We start from the raw sequence: 25,320 nt of genomic DNA, 5'->3' as shown, positions 1-25,320 counted from the left end.
GGAGACACCATCACGTGTTTCTCAACGCAGTGATTCTAGAGCACTGCTCCCATCCCTTATGGGAAATATGTAAAACATGCAAATATATAAGCCGTGGGCAACGTGATGACATAGGCAGGGGTCACCACCATCTTTCAGAAGGGCATGTAAGTGATTGGCTTGCTTTGGTGGGCATCACAGGGGGTATAAAAGAGCGTGCACGCCGACCGCCATCTTACTTCTGCCGATCTTAGCATAGGGAGAGGTTGCTGCTGCTGATTCTGTAGGGAGAGCGTTAGGTAGGGAAGAAGAAAAAAAAACTGCTTCTGCTGCTAGCGATTTTGCCTGTACAACACACCAGTCACTGTGTGTGCAGTGCAAGGGGAGGCTATATTTTGGTGGATCAGCGGTGTTGGTGGTTAGGCTGCCTTCTAAGGCTTCCTGACGGCTGCATTGCTGTTTACCCACTGCTCTGCAAACTGCTTTTTTAAAAGCAATCCCAATTTTTTTTTTGTCCTGCTGAGGTACTGAGCGTACATTTTTTCACACCATACAGCGGTGCACACTCCTCACACAGTACCGTGTAACGGCTGTTATCACAGCCACAGTGAAGCTATCTGTGTGTCACTCTGTGAGAATAAGTCGAGGACGTGTTCCGTTCTTACAGACCTGCACCTTCTAGTTTTGTCTAGCTTTCAAACAGTTAAATATATTTGCTGTTTGATCACATTCAAAACTATAGAGACAGCGTGTGTCAATCCGTATACTTAAAAAACACGGAGCTTGACAATTTTACGTACACCAGACAGCCGTGTACGTGCACGCTCCTCTCAGTACCGTGTAACGGCTGTTATCACGGCCACAGTGAAGCTATCTGTGTGTCACTGTGGAAGGATAAGTGGAGGACTTGCTCCGTTCTTACAGACCTACACTCTAGGGAGATTCCTATTCTGCCCAATTCTATATACACCTTGTAGTTTGTGATACACTAGCCAATTTCTGCCTGTGACATAGTGCTGTGATATTCAGTGGGCCTCACACAATCCAAAAGTGTCCAGTGTCCACAAGTGTGTGCAGAAATTCAAAATCTCCGTGATCCTGTAGTCACTTTTTTCACACCTGTGCCATCGAGCCTGTGACATAGCGCTCTGATATTCAGTGGGCCTCACACAATCCATAAGTGTCCAGTGTCCACAAGTGTGTGCAGAAATTCAAAATCTCCCTTATCCTGTAGTCACTTTTTTAACACCTGTGCCATCGAGCCTGTGACATAGCGCTCTGATATTCAGTGGGCCTCACACAATCTATAAGTGTCCAGTGTCCACAAGTGTGTGCAGAAATTCAAAATCTCCCTTATCCTGTAGTCACTTTTTTCACACCTATGCCATCGAGCCTGTGACATAGCGCTCTGATATTCAGTGGGCCTCACACAATCCATAAGTGTCCAGTGTCCACAAGTTTGTGCAGAAATTCAAAATCTCCCTTATCCTGTAGTCACTTTTTTCACACCTGTGCCATCGAGCCTGTGACATAGCGCTCTGATATTCAGTGGGCCTCACACAATCCATAAGTGTCCAGTGTCCACAAGTGTGTGCAGAAATTCAAAATCTCCCCTGTCCTATAGACACCTTGTACCTTGTTTTACACTACTATATAGTTTGTTGGATTTTGTCTACATTTCTACCAAAAATGAGGAAGGCTGGTGGAAGAGGCCGTGGAATTGGGCGGGGGTTGGCAGCTGGTAATGATGGTGTTGGTGGTGGATCTGATGGTAGTGGCAAAAGCAATATAGGACCGAATGCAGGAGGTGTTGAGCCTGCGTCATCGTCTGGCTCCACAAGGCCTCGAAGGCTTACTTTTCTAGGAGTTGGCAAACCGCTTTTAAAGCCAGAGCTGCAGGAAAAAGTTTTGGCTTACATTGCTGACTCAGCATCCAGCTCTATCGCCTCCTCTTCTGAAGTTGTAAAAAGTAAAAGCACTGAGTCGTCATTGGAGGCTCATGTTCATGAACCACACCTTTCCTTGTGTCCTTCACCCCAACCAAGATTGAAGGATGACGCAGGCCATACTACTGATTACTCCATGGAGCGGTTTTCACATACCATGCCTGGATTATCAAGTGAAATGGTGAATTACCCAGGCCAAGATGAATCTGACATGGAGTGCACTGATGCACAGCCACTGATAGATGATTCTGCTGGTACATTCACTCAGAGCACTACATTGTCCTCGCAGTGTACAGAGCCAGATTCTGACCCTGATGAGACTCAGGTGCCCCTTCCCGCACACTATACCACCATACACGGTGACACAGAGGAAGGTGCACATGACATTGAAGAGGAGGTGATGGATGACCCAGTTGTTGACCCAGATTGGCATCCATTGGGGGAAGAGGGTGCTGCTTCCAATAGCTCAGATGAGGAGCATCCACAGCAGACATCGACATCGCAACAGCTGTTATCTGGCAGGCACGGAGCACTCCAAAGACAGGTTCCAAAAATAAAAAGAGTTGCTGGACAGCTTGTCCAGAGGGTCAAAATATCACAGCGTGCTAGGCCGCAAAATATCTGCCAAAGTAGGAAGAGTGCAGTGTGGCACTTTTTTGAACAAAATCCTCATGATCAGGCCAAGGTTATCTGTAAGAAGTGCGCAAAGACCTTTAGCCGAGGGAAAAATCTGAAAAATTTGAATACCAGTTGCATGCTTAGACATTTAACCACCATGCACTAGCAAGCGTGGACACAACACCAAACCTCAAGTACCACATGTGCAAATGATCACAAAGAAGGTAGTCAGCAATGCTACATTGTTTCCCCCACTGTAAGCCCACCGGTCAGCACAGCAGCAAATGTTGAGGTGTCGTTGCAAGGCCACAGCAGTCAGGGAATCCCACTGTTATATCAACGAAATACTGAATCTAGGCCATCAGAAAGAACACCAACTCCATCACCATCATCAACCCTCACTCAGTCCGCCCTGTCCACCGCTACTTCCACCATATGCAGCTCTCAAGTCCAGCTCACCCTCCCAGACACTATGAGTAGGTCAAGAAAGTACTCAGTCTCTCATCCGCGTACACTGGGTTTGAACGCCCACATTGCCAAACTAATCTCGTTTGAGATGATGCCTTATCGGTTGGTGGAAAGCGCAGCTTTCCGCGAACTCATGGCCTATGCAGTACCACGCTATGACCTACCCAGTCGCCACTTCTTCTCTCGCAAAGCCATCCCAGCCCTCCACCATCATGTGAAAGACCGCATTGTCCATGCACTCAAGCAGACAGTGAGTGGAAAGGTGCACCTCACAACTGATGCATGGTCCATTCGGCATGGCCAGGGCCGTTACGTGTCCATCACTGCGCACTGAGTTAATGTGGTGGATGCAGGGTCCACAGGGGACAGCGGTGGTGGGACAGTGCTGCCTAGCCCACGGTATAGGAAACAGTTGGCTGTAGGCGTTCGACCCTCCTCCTCCAGAAGCGAAAGCTCATCCACAGAGCGCAGTCGTACGAGCACTCCATCTGCAGCTGCCACTGTTGCACACGAGGTGTCCCCCTATTGAGCAGCTAGTGGAAAGCGTCAGCAGGCTGTGTTGCAGATGATGTGTTTGGGTGACAGACACACCGCCGAGGTGCTGGCCGAGTACTTTCAGCGACAAACTGAGTCATGGCTGGGCAGTGTACATCTTGAGGCAGGCAAGGTAGTTAGTGATAACGGCCGTAATTTTGTGGTAGCCATAGCCCTTTCAAAACTCAGCCACATACCTTGCTTGGCTCACACCTTGAACCTTGTGGTGCAGTGCTTTCTTAAAAATTATCCGGAGTTAACAGCCCTGCTCCAGAAGGTGCGAAGACTGTGCGCGCACATCCGCCGGTCGCCTGTACACTCCATTCGTATGCAGAAGCTGCAGCGATTGTTCCACCTTCCCAACCACCGCCTCATTATCGACATTGCAACAAGGTGGAACTCCACCCTGCACATGGTTGAGCGGCTGTGCGAGCAGAGGCAGGCCATAATGCATTTGTGGGAGGATACACGGCCAGGCACTTTGAGAGCAGACATGGAATTGACAGGTGTGCAGTTGTCGAAGCTGAAAGACCTCTGTAAAGTCCTTCAGTGTTTTGAGGAATGCACATGGCTGGTAAGCGCAGACGACGCCATCCTAAGCATGAGCATCTTATGCGTCTGCTCATGGAAACTTTGACGCACCTTAAGGAGCAGGCGTCTGCAGCCAATGTTGACGAGGAGGGAATCCTTGATGACATTCAGCCATTGTCTGCTCAGGGACCTCTCCTGGACGAGGTGGAGGAAGAAGAGGAGGAGGATGATGATGGGGATGATTACTTAGGGGAGGAGGATGCATCTCGTGGGGCAAGTGAAAATGTTGGTGTGGCAAGGTCTGGTACAGGGTTTGTGCGTGACTGGAGGGATGTGGATTTGCCAGAAAGTGCTCCTCCAACCAGCACTCGCAGTGCATCATTGACATCGGGAACATTGGCCCACATGTCAGATTATGCCTTGCAGATCCTAAAAAGGGACCCCCGTATTGCCAAAATGATGAACGATGACGAATACTGGTTGGCCAGCATCCTGGATCCACGCTATAAAGGCAAATTACAAAACATCATGCCACAGGACAACCTTGACCTAATATTGGCTAATAAACAAGCAACTCTGGTAAATCGGTTGCTTGAGGCATTCCCAGCACACAGCAGCGGTGATGGTTCTCACACGAGCCGTACGGGCCGGGGGCAGCTTGGCAGAGGTGTTCGTGGTGCACACAGCAGAAGTGGCGTTGGAGACAGGGGTTTCATGACAATGTTGTGGACTGATTTTTCAAGTACCGCTCACACAACTGGTAATACTGCATCGATGGAAAGTGACAGGAGACAGCAGTTGTCAACTATGGTTACAAACTACTTTTCCTCCCATATCGATGTTCTCCCACACAGGTCATTCCCCTTTGACTATTGGGCCGCTAAACTGGACACCTGGCCTGAATTGGCACAATATGCCTTACAGGAGCTCGCTTGCCCAGCTGCAAGTGTGCTATCGGAAAGAGTCTTCAGTGCAGCTGGATCAATCCTGACAGTAAAAAGGACCCGTCTGTCAACCCAAAATGTGGATGATCTAACCTTCATTAAAATGAACCATGCATGGGTTTCCAAGGATTTTGTCCCACCTTCCCCTGATGACACATAGGGCGACAGAAAAATGGCTTGCTTTGGTCCACCTCTTCCTGGGACTTGACCTATTTCGCCTTTTGCATCAGCTGAATGTCCAACATCAACATATGCCACTTTCTAAAACTCCCTAACTGTGCTGCCTCCCCCCCCATGGCCGGGGTCACCACCTAGCGCATGACACCGTGCGAGTGCCGTTGCCCTGGACAGGTGGGTAGGCCGACTCTTGGGCGCGGGCACTGGCACAGGGTCCCTCATATTGCAATCAAGTGTCTCTGACGGTGGTGGTGCACACCCGCCGTCAGACACACCGCCGTACTATGAGGGGCCCAGTGCCAGTACCGACGCCCACGAGTGGGCCCCCCTTGCTTGGGCAGAGCCCCAGCATTTGCAATCTTTACCTCTCCCTGCTCCTCCGCTGTGTAGTCTGGGCCGTCAAATCCATACTGTGCCTGACACTGTCTGAGCCTGCCTCCTGATGTATAGACATATATTTTGAATGTGTACACTATGCTATCCATACATGTTATCCGGGGATACGGTACAATTTCTCACCTTTGTGCAATCACGTGCAATCCATACTGGGCCTAACACCGTCTGAGCCTGCCTCCTGATGTATAGACATATATTTTGAATGTGTCCACCATGCTATCCATACATGTTATCCAGGGATACGGTACCCTTTCTCACCTTTGTGCAAACACGTGTAATCCATACTGGGCCAGAGAACGGCTGGCGAGCTGTTAAGCAAGCTACAGCACCTGTGGTTTGCACATGTAAGTTTTTCATTTTTTCAGGAATGACGGTTAGGCCTAATTCCGGAACTGCGGTTGACTTGCACTTACTGGGAAATCATCGTTCGCGGGTAATAATTGTAATCACAGATCCCCATCACTAACATTGTTCAGCGGGTTATCTGCACCTGTAAGCTACAAACGCTGGCCTTTTCAGTGTAGCGCACATGCAGCCACGGACATGTAAAGGCATGACACACCAGTTATTGGCCAATCTCATGTGCCAGAGCCTCACGTGTCCCTCTAGTAAGCCGGACTCGGACCGCGGGGCATGACGGAGTCTCGTTCGTTAACGGAATTAAGCTTGCAATGTGTGCATCTTTTCTGTAGCTGGCATGGTTGAGGTTTCCCAGGTGGAGTCGAATTAAACCGTAGGCTCCACTCCTGGTGGTGCCCTTCTGGACATTCCTTTAAGGTTCAGCTTTGCAACCATACAGCCCACGTAAAACAAACATTTTGCCTTCATGAACGCTGTTTGGAGGGTCATGACTCGTGGGAATAATGCTGCCCAATCAGTTAACCTGCTAGAGAGATCCTTTGTTGCTCCCAAGCATGACATCACACTCCCTAGGAGGAAGGTAATGCCACTGTGGCGACCGTACACCTGGGGGCGACACAAGTGCACTGATGCCCAGCCACTGCTCGATGAATCTGCTGGTACATTGACCCAGACCACTACATTCCCCACGCACGCTACACAGCCTGAATCTGACCCTGATGAAACTCAGGTTACCCTTCCCATATACAGTTCCATCTTACACGGTGACAAAGAGGAAGCTGCAGATGAAAGTGCAGGTTCGGCCCACCCGCCATCAGACACACCACCGTACTATCAGGGGCCCTGTGCCAGTGCCGTCGCCAACGAGTGGGCCCCCCTGCTTGCTCAGGATCACAGCACTTGCAAGGTTGAAATACTGTGCAGTGAGATGGAAGATGGGAACGACGAGGAGTCCAGACTAGTACAGGGATTCCCTAGCGAGGAGACTTATTTCATTGTTTTCAATGTTGGGACAGCAATTTTTGGGGAGCACTATACTCTGGAGAATTATAGATGGGGCCTACCATACACTGGAACATTCCAAAGGTGGACATCAGACACTGGAGCAGCATTTACAGGGCCCATTATACACTAGAGCATTAGAAATGAGGCCCATTATGTTTGGAGCATTATTTGGGCCCATAAGACAGTGGAGCTTCATCCATGGGGACCAACATATACTGTAGCATTATGTGGAGCTCATCATATACTGTTTCAAACATTATATGGGACCAATGATTCTGTATGGAGAAATAGATGGGCCTTGTCTTGAGATGTAAAAAGTGAAGTATTTTTCATTGTACTATACCGCTATTTCTCTGCCGTATCGGAGCATGATGAGTTGTGGTATGTGTTAAAGGGGCGCTCTTTTGCCCAGGGCACATGAAAACCTGGAGCCAGCCCTACCCCCCCACAACTTTAGCCAAATAACCCCCATTTTTCAATGCGTAACTTGTATTATGAAGTTAATTAAGGTTGACAAGCTTAAGTAAGAAGAATTGATGCTTTTGGCATTCAAATGGGCACTGTAGGTGTGTTTCCTGTCCTCCTCTCACTGCCGACTTTTATTCCCCATTGACTTACATTGGGTTTCGTGTTTCGGGACGACCCCGACTTTTCCCTATAGTCGGCCGATCTTGCTCGACCCCACTTTGGAAAAGTCGGGTTTCACGAAACGAAACTCGACCCTAAAAAAACAAAAGTCGCTCAACTCTAGTGATCAGCTTAACAGCAATTACTTGCAAAGTCAATATTTGCCTAGAAAATGAACTTTATCCCACAAAACACATTTCAAGATCATTGCAGCCCTGCCTTAAAAGGACCAGCTAACATCGTTTCAGTGATTGCTCCATTAACACAGGTGTGGGTGTTGATGAGGACAGGGCTGGAGATCAATCTGTCATGATTAAGTAAGAATGACACCACTGGACACTTTAAAAGGAGGCTGGTGCTTGGCATCATTGTTTCTCTTCTGTTAACCATGGTTATCTCTAAAGAAACACGTGCAGTCATCATTGCACAGCACAAAAATGGCCTAACAGGGAAGAGTATCGCAGCTAGAAAGATTGCACCTCAGTCAACAATCTATCGCATCATCAAGAACTTCAAGGAGAGGGGTTCCCTTGTTGCCAAAAAGGCTCCAGGGCGCCCAAGAAAGACCAGCAAGCGCCAGGACCGTCTCTTAAAAGTGTTTCAGCTGCGGGATCGGGCTACCAGCAGTGCAGAGCTTGCTCAGGAATGGCAGCAGGCAGGTGTGAGTGCATCTGCACGCACTGTGAGGCGGAGACTCTTGGAGCAAGGCCTAGTCTCAAGGAGGGCAGCAAAGAAGCCACTTCAGGAAAAACATCATGGATAGACTGATATTCTGCAAGAGGTACAGGGAGTGGACTGCTGAGGACTGGGGTAAAGTCATTTTCTCTGATGAATCCCCTTTTCGATTGTTTGGGACATCTGGAAAACGGCTTATTCGGAGAAGACCAGGTGAGCGCTACCACCCGTCTTGTCTCATGCCAACTGTCAAGCATCCTGAAACCATTCATGTGTGGGGTTGCTTCTCAGCCAAGGGAATGGGCTCTCTCTCAGTCTTGCCTAAAAACACAGCCATGAATAAAGAATGGTACCAGAATATCCTCCAAGAGCAACTTCTCCCAACCGTCCAAGAGCAGTTTGGCGATCAACAATGCCTTTTTCAACATGATGGAGCACCTTGCCATAAAGCAAAGGCAAAACATAGAGATTTTGGGACCATGGCCTGGAAACTCCCCAGATCTTAATCCCATTGAGAACTTGTGGTCAATCATCAAGAGACGGGTGGACAAACAAAAACCTTCAAATTCAGACAAAATAAAAGCATTGATTTTGCAAGAATGGACTGCTATCAGTCAGGATTTGATCCAGAAGTTGATTGAGAGCATGCCAGGGAGAATTGCTGAGGTCCTAAAGAAGAAGGGTCAACACTGCAAATATTGACTTGCTGCATTAACTCATTCTAACTGTCAATATAACCTTTTGCTACTCATATGATTGCAATTATATTTCTGTATGTGATAAAAGCATCTGACAAACACACATAAAAACCAGAGGAAATCCTAGTCTGTGATGTCACTGTGGTTTCAGTCGAGCCTGTTTCCAATCCAACTTGTTTCAAAAGCTACGGCTTTTTTCCTCAGGGTTGAGTTTAGAAGCGTTTTATCTAGATCCTTTGAGTATATATGTCATGTTATTACTCTGCATGTACATATCCTTGCATGTGCACACCCTACTTGTCCTCAGATAGAGCCGTGTGAATTATCTTGTATCTTATATTTAGGAATTGGATACGGATATTGTGACTTTCTCACATGTATATGTACAGTGGGTACAGAAAGTATTCAGACCCCTTTAAATTTTTCACTTTGTTTCAATGCAGCCATTTGGTAAATTCAAAAAAGTTATTTTTTTTCTCATTAATGTACACTCTGTGAAAATATAATATTTGTGTCATTCTCAAAACTTTTGGCCATGATTGTACACTGCCTGCAGAACTGCTGCAGTTCCGCTGCGGCCAAAACCGCAGGGGAACCGCAGCGTGTGCAAATAGCCAAAAATGTCCTTTATTTGGAATCACATTAAAAAACCGAGGCAGGAGAGTCTTGTGTGGAACAAGCCAGACGACGGCCATTTCGCGCTGGTATGCGCTTATACCGGGTCTTCACGCAGATAAAAGTGTGATCTTGAAGTGGAAACTGTGCCTGGATGTATGGATACCTCTAACCTGCCAATGCTGAAGCCAAGAGTCCTGTAAAGTCCTTAAAGAGTCCTCCAGGGGAGAAGAAGGTGGTGAAAGGCGTGCACTAAGAGTTCACTGCCGGTTGAACAGATCGGTGAGCAATTATCTGGCTGTTCCTAGTCTGTGATGTCACTGTGGTTTCAGTCGAGCCTGTTTCCAATCCAACTTGTTTCAAAAGCTACGGCTTTCTTCCTCAGGGTTGAGTTTAGAAGCGTTTTATCTAGATCCTTTGAGTATATATGTCATGTTATTACTCTGCATGTACACTCACTGGCCACTTTATTAGGTACACCATGCTAGTAACGGGTTGGACCCCCTTTTGCCTTCAGAACTGCCTCAATTCTTCGTGGCAGAGATTCAACAAGGTGCTGGAAGCATTCCTCAGAGATTTTGGACCATATTGACATGATGGCATCACACAGTTGGCGCAGATTTGTCGGCTGCACATCCCTGATGCGAATCTCCCGTTCCACCACATCCCAAAGATGCTCTATTGGATTGAGATCTGGTGACTGAGGAGGCCATTTGAGTACAGTGAACTCATTGTCATGGTCAATTTAATTGTAAAGTGCTGCGGAATATGTTGGCGCTATATAAATAAAAATTATTATTAATTATTATTATTATAAGAAACCAATCTGAGATGATTCGAGCTTTATGACATGGCGCATTATCCTGCTGAAAGTAGCCATCAGATGTTGGGTACATTGTGGTCATAAAGGGATGGACATGGTCAGCAACAATACTCAGGTAGGCTGTGGCGTTGCAACGATGCTCAATTGGTACCAAGGGGCCCAAAGAGTGCCAAGAAAAAATTCCCCACACCATGACACCACCACCACCAGCCTGAACCGTTGATACAAGGCTGGATGGATCCATGCTTTCATGTTGTTTACGCCAAATTCTGACCCTACCATCCGAATGTCGCAGCAGAAATCGAGACTCATCAGACCAGGCAACGTTTTTCCAATCTTCTACTGTCCAATTTCGATGAGCTTGGGCAAATTGTAGCCTCAGTTTCCTGTTCTTAGCTGAGAGGAGTGGTACCCAGTGTGGTCTTCTGCTGCTGTAGCCCATCTGCCTCAAAGTTTGACGCACTGTGCGTTCAGAGATGCTCTTCTGCCTACCTTGGTTGTAACGGGTGGCAATTTGAGTCACTGTTGCCTTTCTATCAGCTCGAACCAGTATGCCCATTCTCCTCTGACCTCTGGCATCAACAAGGCATTTCCGCCCACAGAACTGCCGCTCACTGGATTTTTTTTCTTTTTCGGACCATTCTCTGTATACCCTAGAGATGGTTGTGCGTGAAAATCCCAGTAGATCAGCAGTTTCTGAAATACTCAGACCAGCCCTTCTGGCACCAACAATCATGCCACGTTCAAAGGCACTCAAATCACCTTTCTTCCCCATACTGATGCTCGGTTTGAACTGCAGGAGATTGTCTTGACCATGTCTACATGCCTAAATGCACTGAGTTGCCGCCATGTGATTGGCTGATTAGAAATTAAGTCTTAACACACAGTTGGACAGGTGTACCTAATAAAGTGGCCAGTGAGTGTATATATCCTTGCATGTGCACACCCTACTTGTCCTCAGATAGAGCCGTGTGAATTATCTTGTATCTTATATTTAGGAATTGGATACGGATATTGACTTTCTCACATGTATATGTACAGTGGGTACAGAAAGTATTCAGACCCCTTTAAATTTTTCACTCTTTGTTTCAATGCAGCCATTTGGTAAATTCAAAAAAGTTATTTTTTTTCTCATTAATGTACACTCTGCACCCCATCTTGACTAAAAAAAACAGAAATGTAGACATTTTTGCAAATTTATTAAAAAATGAAAAACTGAAATATCACATGGTCATAAATATTCAGACCCTTTGCTCAGTATTGAGAAGAAGCACCCTTTTGTGCTATTACAGCCATGAGCCTTCTTGGGAATGATGCAACAAGTTTTTCACACCTGGATTTGGGTATCTTCTGCCATTCTTCCTTGCAGATCCTCTTCAGTTCCATCAGGTTGGATGGTGAACGTTTGTGGACAGCCATTTTCAGGTCTCTCCAGAGATGCTTAATTGGGTTTAGGTCAGGGCTCTGGCTGGTCCAGTCAAGAATGGTCACAGAGCTGTTCCGAAGCCACTCTTTTGCTATTTTAGCTGTGTGCTTAGGGTCATTGTCTTGTTGGAAGGTGAACCTTCAGCCAAGTCTGAGGTCCAAAGCACTCTAGAAGAGGTTTTCATCCAGGATATCTCTGTAATTGGCCGCATTCCTGTTTCCTTCAATGGCAACCAGTCGTCCTGTCCCTGCAGCTGAACAACACCCCCTAGCATGATGTAAACTCTATGTTTGCTTTCATATGTGTTGCACTGAGGAGAGGTAACTCCCGACTGGTGGAGGTCTGCAGTGATAGCTGACTTTGTGGAACTTTCTCCCATCTCCCTACTGCATTTGTGGAGCTCAGCCACAGTGATCTTGGGGTTCTTCTTTACCTCTCTCACCAAGGCTCTTCTCCCACGATTGCTCAGTTTGGCTTGATGGCCAGATCTAGGAAGACTTCTGTGGTCCCAATTGTGGAGGCCACTGTGCTCTTAGGAACCTTGAGTACTGCAGAAATTAGTTTGCAGCCTTAGCCAGATCTGTGCCTTGCCACAATTCTGTCTCTGAGCTCCTTGGCCTGTTCCTTTGACCTCATGATTCTCATTTGGTCTGACATGCACTGTGAGCTGTGAGGTCTCATATAGACAGGTGTGTGCCGTTACAAATCAAGTCCTATCAGTTTAATTAAACACAGCTGGACTCCAATGAAGGAGTAGAACCATCTCAAGGAGGATCACAAGGAAATGGACAGCATGTGACTTAAATATGAGTGACTGAGCAAAGGGTCTGAATACTTATGACCATGTGATATTTCGGTTTTTCTTTTTTAGAAAATTTGCAAAAAATTCTACATTTCTGTTTCTTTTTCAGTCAAGATGGGGTGCAGAGTGTACAATAATGCAAAAAAAATGAACTTTTTTGAATGTACCAAATGGCTGCAAAGAAAAAGAGTGAGAAATTTGAAGGTGTCCGAATACTTTCCGTACCCACTATATATATATATATATATATATATATATATATATATATATATACACACATACACAGTAACTAATATATAAAGCTCAAGTGTGTGTATGTATGTATGTATGTATGTATGTCCGGGATTGGCATCCGCACCGTCGCAGCTACAGCAATAAATTTGGCACAGTCACACGTCTGGACGCCGAGAGTGTCCTAGGCTATGTTGTGAGGTGAAACTTTAACCCCGCGCGTTCCAATTCACCAAACATTTTTGCCCCTATCTACATAATGGGGAAAAAGTGTGTGTGCATCAAGCCCCACCCTTCAGTATGATGTCACAATTGTTGCCATGGCGATGCTGATTCATCATAGGTTGCATTGGTGACAGCTATGTCATAACAGTTGCCATGGTGATGATGATGTCATAATGGGTATATGGGCACGGGACTATGGGATGGAGGATGTGTGATGAGTATATGGGTACTGGACTATGGGATGGAGGATATGTATGATGGGTATATGGGCATGGGACTGTGAGATGAAGGATGTGTGATGGGTATATGGGCACTCGACTATGGGATGGCGAATATGTATGATGGGTATATGAGCATGGGACTATGGGATGGCAAATATGTATGATGGGTATATGGGCATGGGACTATGGGATAGAGGATGTGTGATGGGTTTTTTAAAAAATATTCAGAATTGAGAGTCCTCAGTGGTTGATACCTTTTAATGGCTAACTGAAAAGATGGTAACACATTGCAAGCTTTCGAGACTACTCAGGTCTCTTAAACAACATGTATGTCAGTACCTGGATAAGAATGAAGTGATTAAACAGAGTCAGCATGGGTTTGTAACTAATAAGTCATGTCAGACTAACTTAATTTCCTTCTATGACGGAATCACTGATTGGGTGGATCAAGGAAATACTGTAGATATAGTATATCTTGACTTCAGCAAAGCATTTGACAAAGTATCTCATACAATCCTTATTGAAAAAATGTCTAAGTATGGAATGGACAAGGCAACTGTTAGGTGGATTCATAACTGGCTTAGTGATCGGACCCAAAGAGTGGTCGTAAATGGCTGCACATCCAGTTGGAAGAATGTCTCAAGTGGGGTACCACAGGGCTCTGTCCTGGGCCCTGTATTGTTCAACATCTTTATCAATGATTTAGATGAAGGAATTGAGGGTAAACTGATTAAATTTGCAGATGACACATAGCTAGGAGGGATAGCTAATACTAGAGAAGAGAGAGAGAGGATTCAAAAAGATATAAATAAACTGGAGAAGTGGGCAGCAACAAACAGAATGGTTTTTAACAGGGAAAAATGCAAAGTACTACATCTGGGCAATAAAAATGAAAAAAGCATATACAGAATGGGAGGAATAGGGCTAAGCAACAGCACATGTGAAAAAGACTTGGGCATACTAATAGATCACAGACTGAATATGAGTCAACAGTGTGATGCAGCAGCAAAAAAGGCAAATGCAATTCTAGGATGTATTAACAGAAGCATACAGTCTAGATCACGTGAAGTCATTATTTCCCTCTACTCCTCTTTGGTCAGACCTCATCTGGAATATTGTGTCCAGTTTTGGGCACCACATTTTAAAAAAGACATCAACAAACTTGAGCAAGTTCAGAAAAGAGCGACCAGAATGGTGACCGGTCTGCAAACCCTGTCTTATGAGGAAAGATTGCAGGATTTGGGAATGTTTAGTTTGCAAAAGAGAAGACGGAGAGGAGACTTAATAGCTGTCTACAAATATCTAAAGGGCTGTCACATTGTAGAAGGATCAACTTTATTCTCATTTGCACAAGGAAAGACTAGAAGCAATGGGATAAAACTGAATGGGAGGAGACACAGATTAGATATTAGAAAAAACTTTTTGACAGTTAGAGTGATCAATGAGTGGAACAAGCTGCCACGAGAAGTGGTGAGTTCTCCTTCAATGGAAGTCTTCAAACAGAGGCTGGACAGACATCTGACTGGGATGATTTAGCGAATCCTGCTTTGAGCAGGGGGTTGGACCAGATGGCCCAGGAGGTCCCTTCCAACTCTACGATTCTATGATTCTATCAGGCTAGACTAATACAAAATCTGAAGAGTCACAGATTTATGCACAATACAACACAGAAAAAATGCAATAGATAAGACAAGTGACGTGAAGCAGAACTATCATTATGGGAGAGGGAGAAACATAAATATTGGACCAGTACATAGATAAGGAGTCCGGATGTTTTATAGTCCTCTGATTGGGGTCTCCTAATGTGTTGTGATGCCCCCTGCTGAAGAAAAGCAGGCCCAAACCATGATGCTGCCACCACCATGTTTGACAGAGAGGATGGTGTGTTTTCAGGGTGATGAGCTGTGTTCCCTTTACGCCAAACATATTGTTTGGCATTGTTGCCAAAAAGTTCAATTTTGGTTTCATCTGACCAGAGCACCTTCTTCCACATGTTTGGTGTGTCTCCCAGGTGGCTTGTTGCAAACTTTAAACAACACTTTTTATGGATATCTTTGAGAAATGGCTTTCTTTTTGCCATTCTTCCATAAAGGCCAGATTTGTGCAGTGTACGACTGATTGCTATCCTATGGACAGACTGTCCTACCTCAGCTGTAGACCTCTGCAGTGCATCCAGAGTGATCATGGGCCTCGGCTGCATCTCTGATCAGTTTTCTCCTTGTTTGAGATGAATGTTTAGAGGGACGGCCAGGTCTTGATAGATTTGCAGTGGTATGATACTACTTCCATTTCAATATGATTAGTGCTCCTTGGGATGTTTAAAGTTTTGGAAATCATTTTGCATCCAAATCCGGCTTTAAACTTCTCCACAACAGTATCATGGACCTGCCTTTTGTGTTCCTTGGTCTTCATGATGCTCTCTGCGCTTCAAACAGAACCCTGAGACTATCAAAGAGCAGGTGCACTTGATTACACACAGGTGGATTATATTTATCATCATGAGTCATTTAGGACAACATTGGAACATTCAGAGATCCACAATGAACTTCTGGAGGGAGTTTGCTGCATTGAAAGTAAAGGGGACGAATAATATTGCACTTCCCACTTTTCAGTTTTTGAATTTCCAAAAAAAATGTAAAATAACCAATAAATATCGTTCAACTTCACAATTGTGTCCCACTTGTTGTTGATTTTTCACCAAAAATTTACATTTGTTATCTTTATGTTTGAAGCCTGATATGTGGGAAAAGGTTGAAAAGTTCCAGGGGGTTGAATACTTTCGCAAGGCATTGAATATATTTGTATATTTCAATATGTGTATTTTCTTCTGCAGGTCATATTAAAGGAGATGTCTTGATTGACCTCAGTCTTGGTTCTGTGGTTCATCATTTGTTTACTGCCTGTAACTTTTTCAAGCACATCATAGTGCTGAAGTCTAGAGACAGATGCATCATTGAGCTGAAAAGATGGGTGGACTCACGTACAGGAGCTTTTGATTTTAGCCATATCACAAAACTTCATGCTGACATAGAAGGAAACAGGTGAGGTATTGGAACAAAACTAGAAGAATTCCACTGTCATTGTTTCTACAGTACAAAAGAAATGACTGTGGTCTTAGTGTAATATCGTGTATCTTCTGTCTACCTTATTTTACAATCATAGCCTATTCAAAATGAAATTTCAAATGTCAGTAGTAAAGTCTACATTTGTCCACTCAGATCACTATTCTCAATCTTGCAGCTTTATAATAATGTCAACTGTAGAGAAGGCACAGTAAGGCTCTGGTCACATCACATTTTGGTTGGAGGTATAATGTAATATAATGAGTATACAAAGTTAAACTCTTATGTACAGTGGGTGAAATAAGTACTAAAGGTGCTATTGACATGACATTCTCATCAGATGTTGCTAACAACTGATCCAATCCACACAGGCAAAGAAATAAAAAAATAGATTTATTAAGTTGTGTAATAATGAGAAATGAAATAGGGAAAAAGTTTTGAACAAGCTTACTGAAATGTAATTAATAGTTTGTACAAAAGCCTTTGTTGGTAATGACAGCTTCAAGACGCCTCCTATATGGAGAAACTAGTCGCAGGCATTGCTCAGGTGTGATTTTGTCCCATTCTTCCACACAAACACTCTTCACATCCTGAAGCTTCTGTAGATTTCTTCTATGAACTCTGAGCTTTAGTTCCTTCCATACATTTTCTATTAGATTCAGGTCCGGGGATTGGCTCTGCCATTCCAGCAGCTTTATTTCCTTTCTCTGAAACCAATTGAGAATTTCCTTGACTATATGTTTGGGGTCATTATCCTGCTGAAATGACCACCCTCATTTCATCTTCATCACCCTGGTAGATGACAGAAGATTTTTTTCAAGAAAGTCTTGGTACATTTGTCCATTCATCCTTCCTTCAATTACATAAGGTTTGCCAGTGCTGCATGTTGAAAAACAGCCCCACACCATGATGTTCCTGTAATGATTCCACCTTTCTGTGTGTCTGGATGCAGTGAATACTGTCTGTCATCCAATTTCAAGCTGTGGCATGCTGAGATGTCAGTATTTTATGGACAGCTCAGTTGCCCAATCGCAGACTGGGGCATGCTGAGCTGTCTGTGTCTTGATTGACAGTTTAGCATCCAATTGGAGTTTGGGTGTTGCTTGACGCTTCATCTAGGTGTCACCTGTTCAAATAATTAACTGGCTATTTAGTCAGCTCTCTGCCCCAGACTAATTCCAATTGTAGATTCATGCTCACTGGTGTATGCTTGCCTTGTTGGTCTTTGCTCTGATCTACTGCTGCTGCCAGACCTTGGACCTCATTCTGACCATCCATCTGCTTTGACCCTTTGCTTGATCTGCTGTCTTCCTGGTAACACTGTGTAACCAAGGTTTTATCCCTTTGACAATTTTGAGTGTTCCTGATAGATTTTTTCATGCTGATTTCACAAATAAGGCCGGGGTCACACTAGCGAGGAATACGGACAAGTGAGAGGCGCTAAAAGCACGCATTACACACGGACAAATGATTCTCTATGGGTTTGCTCCCAACAGCCGTATATTTCTCATCCGTATTCTATGGCGCCATATTTCCTTAATGTGGAGATGCTTATAGTATTAGTGCAGGAGTGGCCAGAACTTTGGGACCAAAGGGATGCCAATTATGCCAACCGGGCAAGAAAGGCGGCGTCATGGAGGCGCATATGTCGCCAGATGTTCCATGACTTTGGTGATCGGCCACGTGAGGAGCATCAGAAACTGAGTAAGTACAAGGCCAAAAAATGATTTAAATTACCTCACAAACAAAAATGATGACAGATTCTGACCCCCTCCCCTTCCTGTCCTTCTCCTTTTTGCCTCATGAGGCGGGTAGATTTTGATGTGACACATAGTTTCACACTGCCATAATTTTGCCCAGGCCACAAGCTCCTCTTCCTCTTAGCCAACCAAGTTATTAAGTGTAGTTACTTGATACATAAACTATTCTGACCCTGTGTATCTGGCCTGGATGGGCCAATTAGATATGCCAGCCTGGCTAGAAAGCACACCCCAGAAGGCCACATGCCTAGACTACTGGTAGCAAATGTGACCGATCAAATATGTGAAATTGATAATATTTCCTGTCACATTGCAGTGGAAGATGTGATGAAACGCTGGCGAAGCATCCGGGACCAATACCGTCGGGAACGTCAGCAGCGGTCCAAGAGTGGGGATGGGGGCTACGTGAAACGCAAATTTGTGTATTATGACCGCCTCTCCTTCCTCGCCCCAATTCTGGATCTGAGACCGTAAGTACATGCCTCACACCACAGTACACTGATACTTTACAGGGCCAAAAATATTGATGTATTTTTGCCTATTTCATAACAGAACTCAATCCAACCTTACGGATCGAGGAACGGGCTCAGAGACAGAGCCCATAATTGATCCTGTAGGGGATGAGGTGGCTGGCCCATCTTCTCCCCCTACAAGAAGCATGGGTGAAGATGAGTCATCACAGGAGAACCCATTGGCTGCCCAACAAACCACACCACCAGGACCGTCTGCTGTTGCCCCATCACCCATCCTGGAGGAGCAGGGCAACTTGAGCAGCAGCCCAACTGCCCAGATCCGGGGCTCCCCACAGGCTGCTGTTACATCCCGGCGAGGCCGAAGAAGGCGCCAGGTCGCTGTTCAAGAGAGCAGGACCAATGTGGACACAGGGGTCCTAAATTATTTATCTCGAGTCACTACAGATGATGGGGAGGAGGCCTACTCACGTAGCCTGGCCCTTTATCTCCGTGCCCTTTCCCGTGAGGTCAGGCTCCGTATTCGGGGATGTTTTCAGATCCTGCTTGATGCAAGCACCCCCCAAATACCCCATATGAGCTTTTCGAATATCTGGAGAGGTGGCAGCTTTCCCCCAGAAATCTAAATCTAAACAGTATTACTAGGGCCACTACCCCCAACAAGCACAGGAGGAAGGTCAGTACCAACAGCATGGGCAACAGTATGCACCCACACAGGGCGATGCTGCTCAAAGTAGTCAGCAGCAACCACAGGCTGCTCCTCCGCCTTCTCCTTCCCCTACATTCCACAATTTATAAGTGGCTAAAAACATGGAAATTGTAAACCCATACTGTACATGAGTGTTCTTAAGCGGTCTGATGGGAGGAGATGTCCAGTGTGTTTGAACTGGTGCTCAAAATCCCAATCCAAAGTAAAAAAGAGGTTTTCTCCATCATCAAAATGAGCTAAAACAGATAATACTAACATTTCTTATGACGGTTTTCAAATCATATGATTAAGACACCATGACAGGCAAGGCTACCTTATGCGTTTCTGAGACATATTACATGTCTGTAAAAAAGACAATATTTCACGGCGCTATACTGGCCAAGTCAAAGGATCAAAATAGAGTACTCACTTGATAATGCATAGAAAAGGCGTGCTGTCCATATTCACTTAGTAAAATTTAGGCCAGCTAACTATATTCCAAAATCAAGGCAAACAGCCTCAAGAACATCACGCTCTCTCTATGTATTATCAAGTCAATCTTCTAATTTGATCCTTTGACTTTCCCAGTATAGTGCAGTGAAATATTGTGTTTATTACAGACATGTAATATGTGTCAGAAACGTGTAAGGTAGCCTGTCATGGTGGCTTATTAATATGATTTGAAAACCTTCAGAATAAATGTTAGTATTATCTTTTGTAGCTCATTTTGATGATGGATAACTCCTCTTTTTTACTTTGGATTACAAATGTGTAAAGTTGCATTGTTGTTATTGCACTATGTATGTTGTTGGATATGTTTGTAATTTTGTTTTAACAACAATGTTGAAATATGCCAAAAGGCCAGTTTGGGCCATTGCCCAAGTTTTTCATAGGGCAAGAATATGTTTGCCTTACAAACTACAAAAAACACCAAAAAAAAGGCAACAGTAAAAATTTGGCAACTACACTTTACGTCTCTGTCTTAATTGTCCAAACCCCTATCAAAATACGCTTACCAAATCAATTCAACAGTCATAAATTCAGAAGGGGTACAAATATATATATATTTTGACACACATCAAGCCAACATAGATACAGCATGCTCTTGCCAAGAAGGTTCCCCCTGAGGTGTCATAAAGTAATTAGTGAAAATATCATGCACTTTGAGGCCAGAGATTGGTCTACGTTGATGGTTGATAGGTGGTCTCACCCTATGCACATTGTCCGGCCTACGCACAACACCAGCAGAGGAGGAACAATCATGTATCCTGGTGAAGTTATGAAGAACCACACAGGCTTTCACTACTTCATTAACATTTTGCTCACTCAGCTGAATGGCAGACTGGAGCACAAAGAATGCCAAAGGAACACTCCACCCCACCAGTCGCCGAGCACATGATAGGCGCAAGTTAAATATCCTGCGCCTGTGGTGAACGTTGCGCCGGGGATATGGCCTCATAACATTGCGTGTTAACTGAAAGGCCTCATCTGCCACAAGGACATAAGGGACACATTCTTGAGTGGAGCCTGGTAGCTGGCGTGGTGGTGGTAGATCCAACTGGTTGGTGCGTAGCCGCCGCGCCATAATGGAAGTATTGAAGACTCTAGAGTCTCCCGTCCTTCCATAGGCCCCAATGTCAACAATTATAAACTTGTAGTGATGGTCGGCCACAGCCAACAATACAACAGAAAAGTATTGTTTATAATTGAAGAATTGGGAGCCAGAGTTCGGCGGCTTATGCACCCGGATAAGTTTGCCATCAAGGGCCCCGATACAATTTGGAAACTGGCATTCTTCCTCAAAGTCCCTTGATATCCTCAACCAGTCTTCCATCCTGGCCTCGGGCATGACGACTTGATATAGTCTTGTCCATATTTCACTACATGTTGACCTGACTATGCCAGATATGGTTGATCTTCCAATCAGAAACTCATGGTGGAGGGCGGCATAAGACAGGCCAGTGGACAGGAAGCTGAAGAACAATAGAAAAGGATGATTGTTGAATGCACACATTTACAAAACAAACAGGTCCATACATGCCAAACTTGGTAAGATTTCCGTGCAAATAACACACACATCTTGCTTTGCACAATGAGTAAGTGATATTCAGTACATATTCCACATAACATTTGGGTGTGTAAGTTGAAACATATGTGGACTAAGATGAGGGCCTAAAACTTACTACAAGAAGGGAAAAATTCAAACTTTGGCCAACACATTATGAACATAGAGAATATGGTTGTGTAGTACATACCGTATTGTGAGTAGAAGTCGCTCCTCTGCAGATATAGCTTTGCGCATCATTGTGTCCTGAAAGGTTATCCCAGGGCGCACTGTCTCCAAGAGTCGATCAAATGTTGCAAGGCTCATGCGACAGTATTGGTAGAATTTGACAGGATGCTCCCGCAGAGAAGAATAGAGGCGGTGAAAATGACCTCTTGTGAGTCGTTGCCTCAAAACTTGGATGTACCCACATGCTTCACCTCCTCCACGGATCCACTATCACTGGGTATGGTTGGCCAAAGCGGCGTGACAAAAGAAAGTTGAAGAGAACCTGCTCAGTTGTGTTGAAAGTCAGACTGTTTGCCATGTTGCACATACAACACCAACACACCTAGTGAAGGCAAGGTGACAAATGGACAGAATGGAGGCTGCCACCTGTTCCTGAGCCAATAAATAGAGTGCAGGCTAATGATTTAAATAGTTAGCAGGCCTCAAAACCGTTAAATGTCCATTTTGCAAGCCTGCGAGAAAATCTCGCCATACGGATTCAATACGGATGCCATACGGATTACATACGGATGCTTACATGCGCACCTTGCTTACGGATGACATACGGAGCACTATTTAGGGGTCATTCATCCGTATTACGCCTGTAAACTACGGACTGTATTTTGCGTCGGTTAGTGTGACCCCGGCCTAACTTCAGATTTTTCCTATCACGTAAGCTTTTTGTTAAATGATACGAAACATTGTACTATTCTGTTATAATTCTAAAAACTCATATATGAACTTTTTCTGAATAGTATATTCTGAATTTTCCACTGAAATAACATAAATCTCTGATTTACACATATGGAAGCACTTATTAAACGAATTCCGCGCAGGTGCAGTGAATCATTCGGCTGACCGTGTACGGAGTTTGCCACATCTACTGGGCAGGGGAAGAATCAAAAGACAATACTGACATTACATCAGGGGATCACAGAGGATTCATTTTGGAGATAAAATATTGCACTGACTGTTTTTAAACAATATTTTACCTCACAAAATGTATCCTCTGTCATCTCAAGAGAGCACAGATGGGAGAAGTCAGCACATGGGGAAAGAGAGAGTGGATAGGTGGGTGAGCACATGGGGGAGAGATTCTCAACGCTGCAAAGCCTGCCCCCATCGTGACATTAATGCCCTCCCGATGTGATAGCAATGGGCCTCCATCTAGTTACTATCATATATGTGATTCGCCTGAATACTTTTCATAGTAAAAGCTGAAGATTTATTTCAAAATGTCACGTCCGTGTCTCAACAGCAGGGATAATTTCTGCTACATGTGCGGAGAATATAAAATGAAAGTACAAAAGAAGGAAATTACTCCACTTGTTAAAGCATATGAACTATACTTTGAATGTTCAATTAGAGATCAGGACAAACAGTGGGCACCTCAGATATGCTGTGTATCTTGTTCTAGAAGCCTTATAGCATGGCTGAATGGATCACGACCTGCAATGCCGTTTGCTGTCTCAATGATATGGAGAGAGCAGATAGATCATGTAACAGATGGCTTTTTCTGCCTTACAAATGTAACAGGATATTGAGCAATGGCCTGTATAATTCCTATTTAAATGTTACCGTCTCTTCTCAGTAATTCACTTGTAATCCAGCCTGATGAAGGGGCCTTCTGAGCCCTGAAAGCTTGCTTGAAAATATAATTTCTCTGGTTAACCAATAAAGGTATCACACCTTGAATACTTTTCTCAGTTTTTTTGGGGGGACATAAGTATTTACAGCAAAGAATAAGAAATCCTAATCTTCCTTCAGCCATAAGACCAGTGCCACGCGATGAAAGTCTTCGTGTTCCAAAGCCGCCCAAAGTATGGACAATGGAGAATGACTAAGATGAACTAACAATGTCAGTGGAAAATGAAACTGCTGCATACCCAGACTTTGAGCCTTCTACATCTAATCCACATCTGTTCAGTCAAGCTGATCTGAGCAACTTGGTCAGAGATTTGAAATTGTCAAAGAGGAAGGCAGAATTATTAGGATCAAGGCTACAAGAACGGATTCTCTTATTACCAGGAACAAGAGTTTCTTTTTTTCGCAGTCTTCAAGAAGACCTTAACCAATTTTTCAACCATGTCGACAGTTTAGCCTTTTGCAACGACTTCTTGGGATTGTTTGGTGCTCTTGGATGCGAACATGACCTTAAGGGATGGTCACTGTTCATTGACTCGTCAGGTTTAAATCTGAAGGCTGTTTTGCTACACAACAGAAATATCTATTCTTCTATACCTATTGGACATGCCGTACACATGAAAGAAACATAAGAGAATATGGCGTTACTGTTGACCCACATTAATTATAGAAATTATAACTGGAACATATGTGGTGTTCTAAAAGTTGTTGCACTTCTTCTTGGACTGCAGCTTGGATATACCAAGTATTGTTGTTTTATTTGTGAGTGGGACAGTCATGCACGAGAAATGCACTATTTCAGAAAAGACTGGCCACTCCGCGAAAACCTGGTTGCTCGACAGAAGAATGTGAAACATAATCCTCTCGTTGATCCAGCAAAGATATTTCTCCCTCCATTGCATATTAAACTTGGGCTTATGAAGAATTTTGTCAAAGCAATGAACAAAATGTTAAGGGCTAGAGGAACACACCAATTAATATTATAGTAAAGACAAGGTGCGTTCGCAGCCTGGGGTCCACCGTGCAGAGATGTTACCTGCTGCCAGGTAATGGCGGAAACAAGATGGCGGTATAACAAACACACGCGGGTTAACGTCACCTGATGTGTAAAAGGCGAACCCTGTTGCTTCACAGGGCTGCAGTAGCGCAGGGAGAGCGCTAGTGTATTGGTCAGAGGACCATGCCCCAAGGACACGGTGTTAGAGTCCCTCTAGACCCACTAGCGTTCGGTGCCGCAACCGCAGTGCCAGAAAGAGTAACTAAAGGCTTAACCGCACGAAAAGCATGCAGCGCCGCTCTGGCGGACGCCACTAATCAGCCTAAGCTTAGGACTGGAAAGCGTCCTAATTGCGCGCGGCACCGCTCTGATCGATGCTGCTGTGAATGCGGTATAGTGGTGCCTTGTGCTGGATGGCATAATCTGGCGCTAAGAAAAGGAAGAAAGGTCTCTGAGTCTAAGAGCACTTGTGCTCGAAACGCGTACAGAGACCTGGAGAATATCCCCATGCGGTGAACTTTGTTGCCGTTACTTGATCACAAGCAGCCATGAATGTATTTTAAACATGATACAATAAAAATCCTGGATTTTAAATTTCTGGAGCTGGACCTTTCTTCCTCTTCTTGGAGTCATTATATGTCTTGTCAGAGACGTGTCCGCGCTCAGAGCTTTTCAATAGTTCTTACGAACCTACAAGAGGGGAGCTGAAATTTATCTTTTTCAGTAATAATCTGGCGCTAACATGTGTGCAGAGAACTGGGTGCACTCTGTCACATAGGCAATGCCACTACTAGGCGCAGACGCTAACTCTGATAACCCTATTACATGCACAACCAAAGGGAGGGAATCATAAGGAGTCAGTCACCAGAAACATGCATCCATCATCTTACACACAAGTACATAATTCTATACTAGCGCATGGCTGGGCAGCCATGCAAAACTTTTATAATTGCAGTCTTCCAGGACCTTCCTAGTGGTCCAATCGGAGAAGCAACAGGACCTGAGCATGTGACCTCCAATGGGAGGTCATCCCACAGGCATGCTCAGTGGACCGAAAGAAGGACTTAGTCCCAGGAACTGCTCGCTGCTGGCTAGTGTGGATTGCTATAGCTGGACAAGGGGTGGC

General features: G+C 44.8%; 1 pseudogene; it reads left to right on the top strand.

Moving 5' to 3' along the window:
* LOC141097713 (indolethylamine N-methyltransferase-like) overlaps nt 1-25,320 on the top strand; it is a 72,568-nt pseudogene that overhangs the window by 38,320 nt on the left and 8,928 nt on the right.

Source organism: Dendrobates tinctorius, unplaced genomic scaffold (genome assembly GCF_039654945.1).
Source record: "Dendrobates tinctorius isolate UK_male_01 unplaced genomic scaffold, ASM3965494v1 ptg000086l, whole genome shotgun sequence".
Taxonomy (NCBI): Eukaryota; Metazoa; Chordata; class Amphibia; order Anura; family Dendrobatidae; genus Dendrobates; species Dendrobates tinctorius.
Note: the sequence above shows the minus strand (reverse complement) of the source record. Positions and strands in the feature narration are given on the sequence as shown.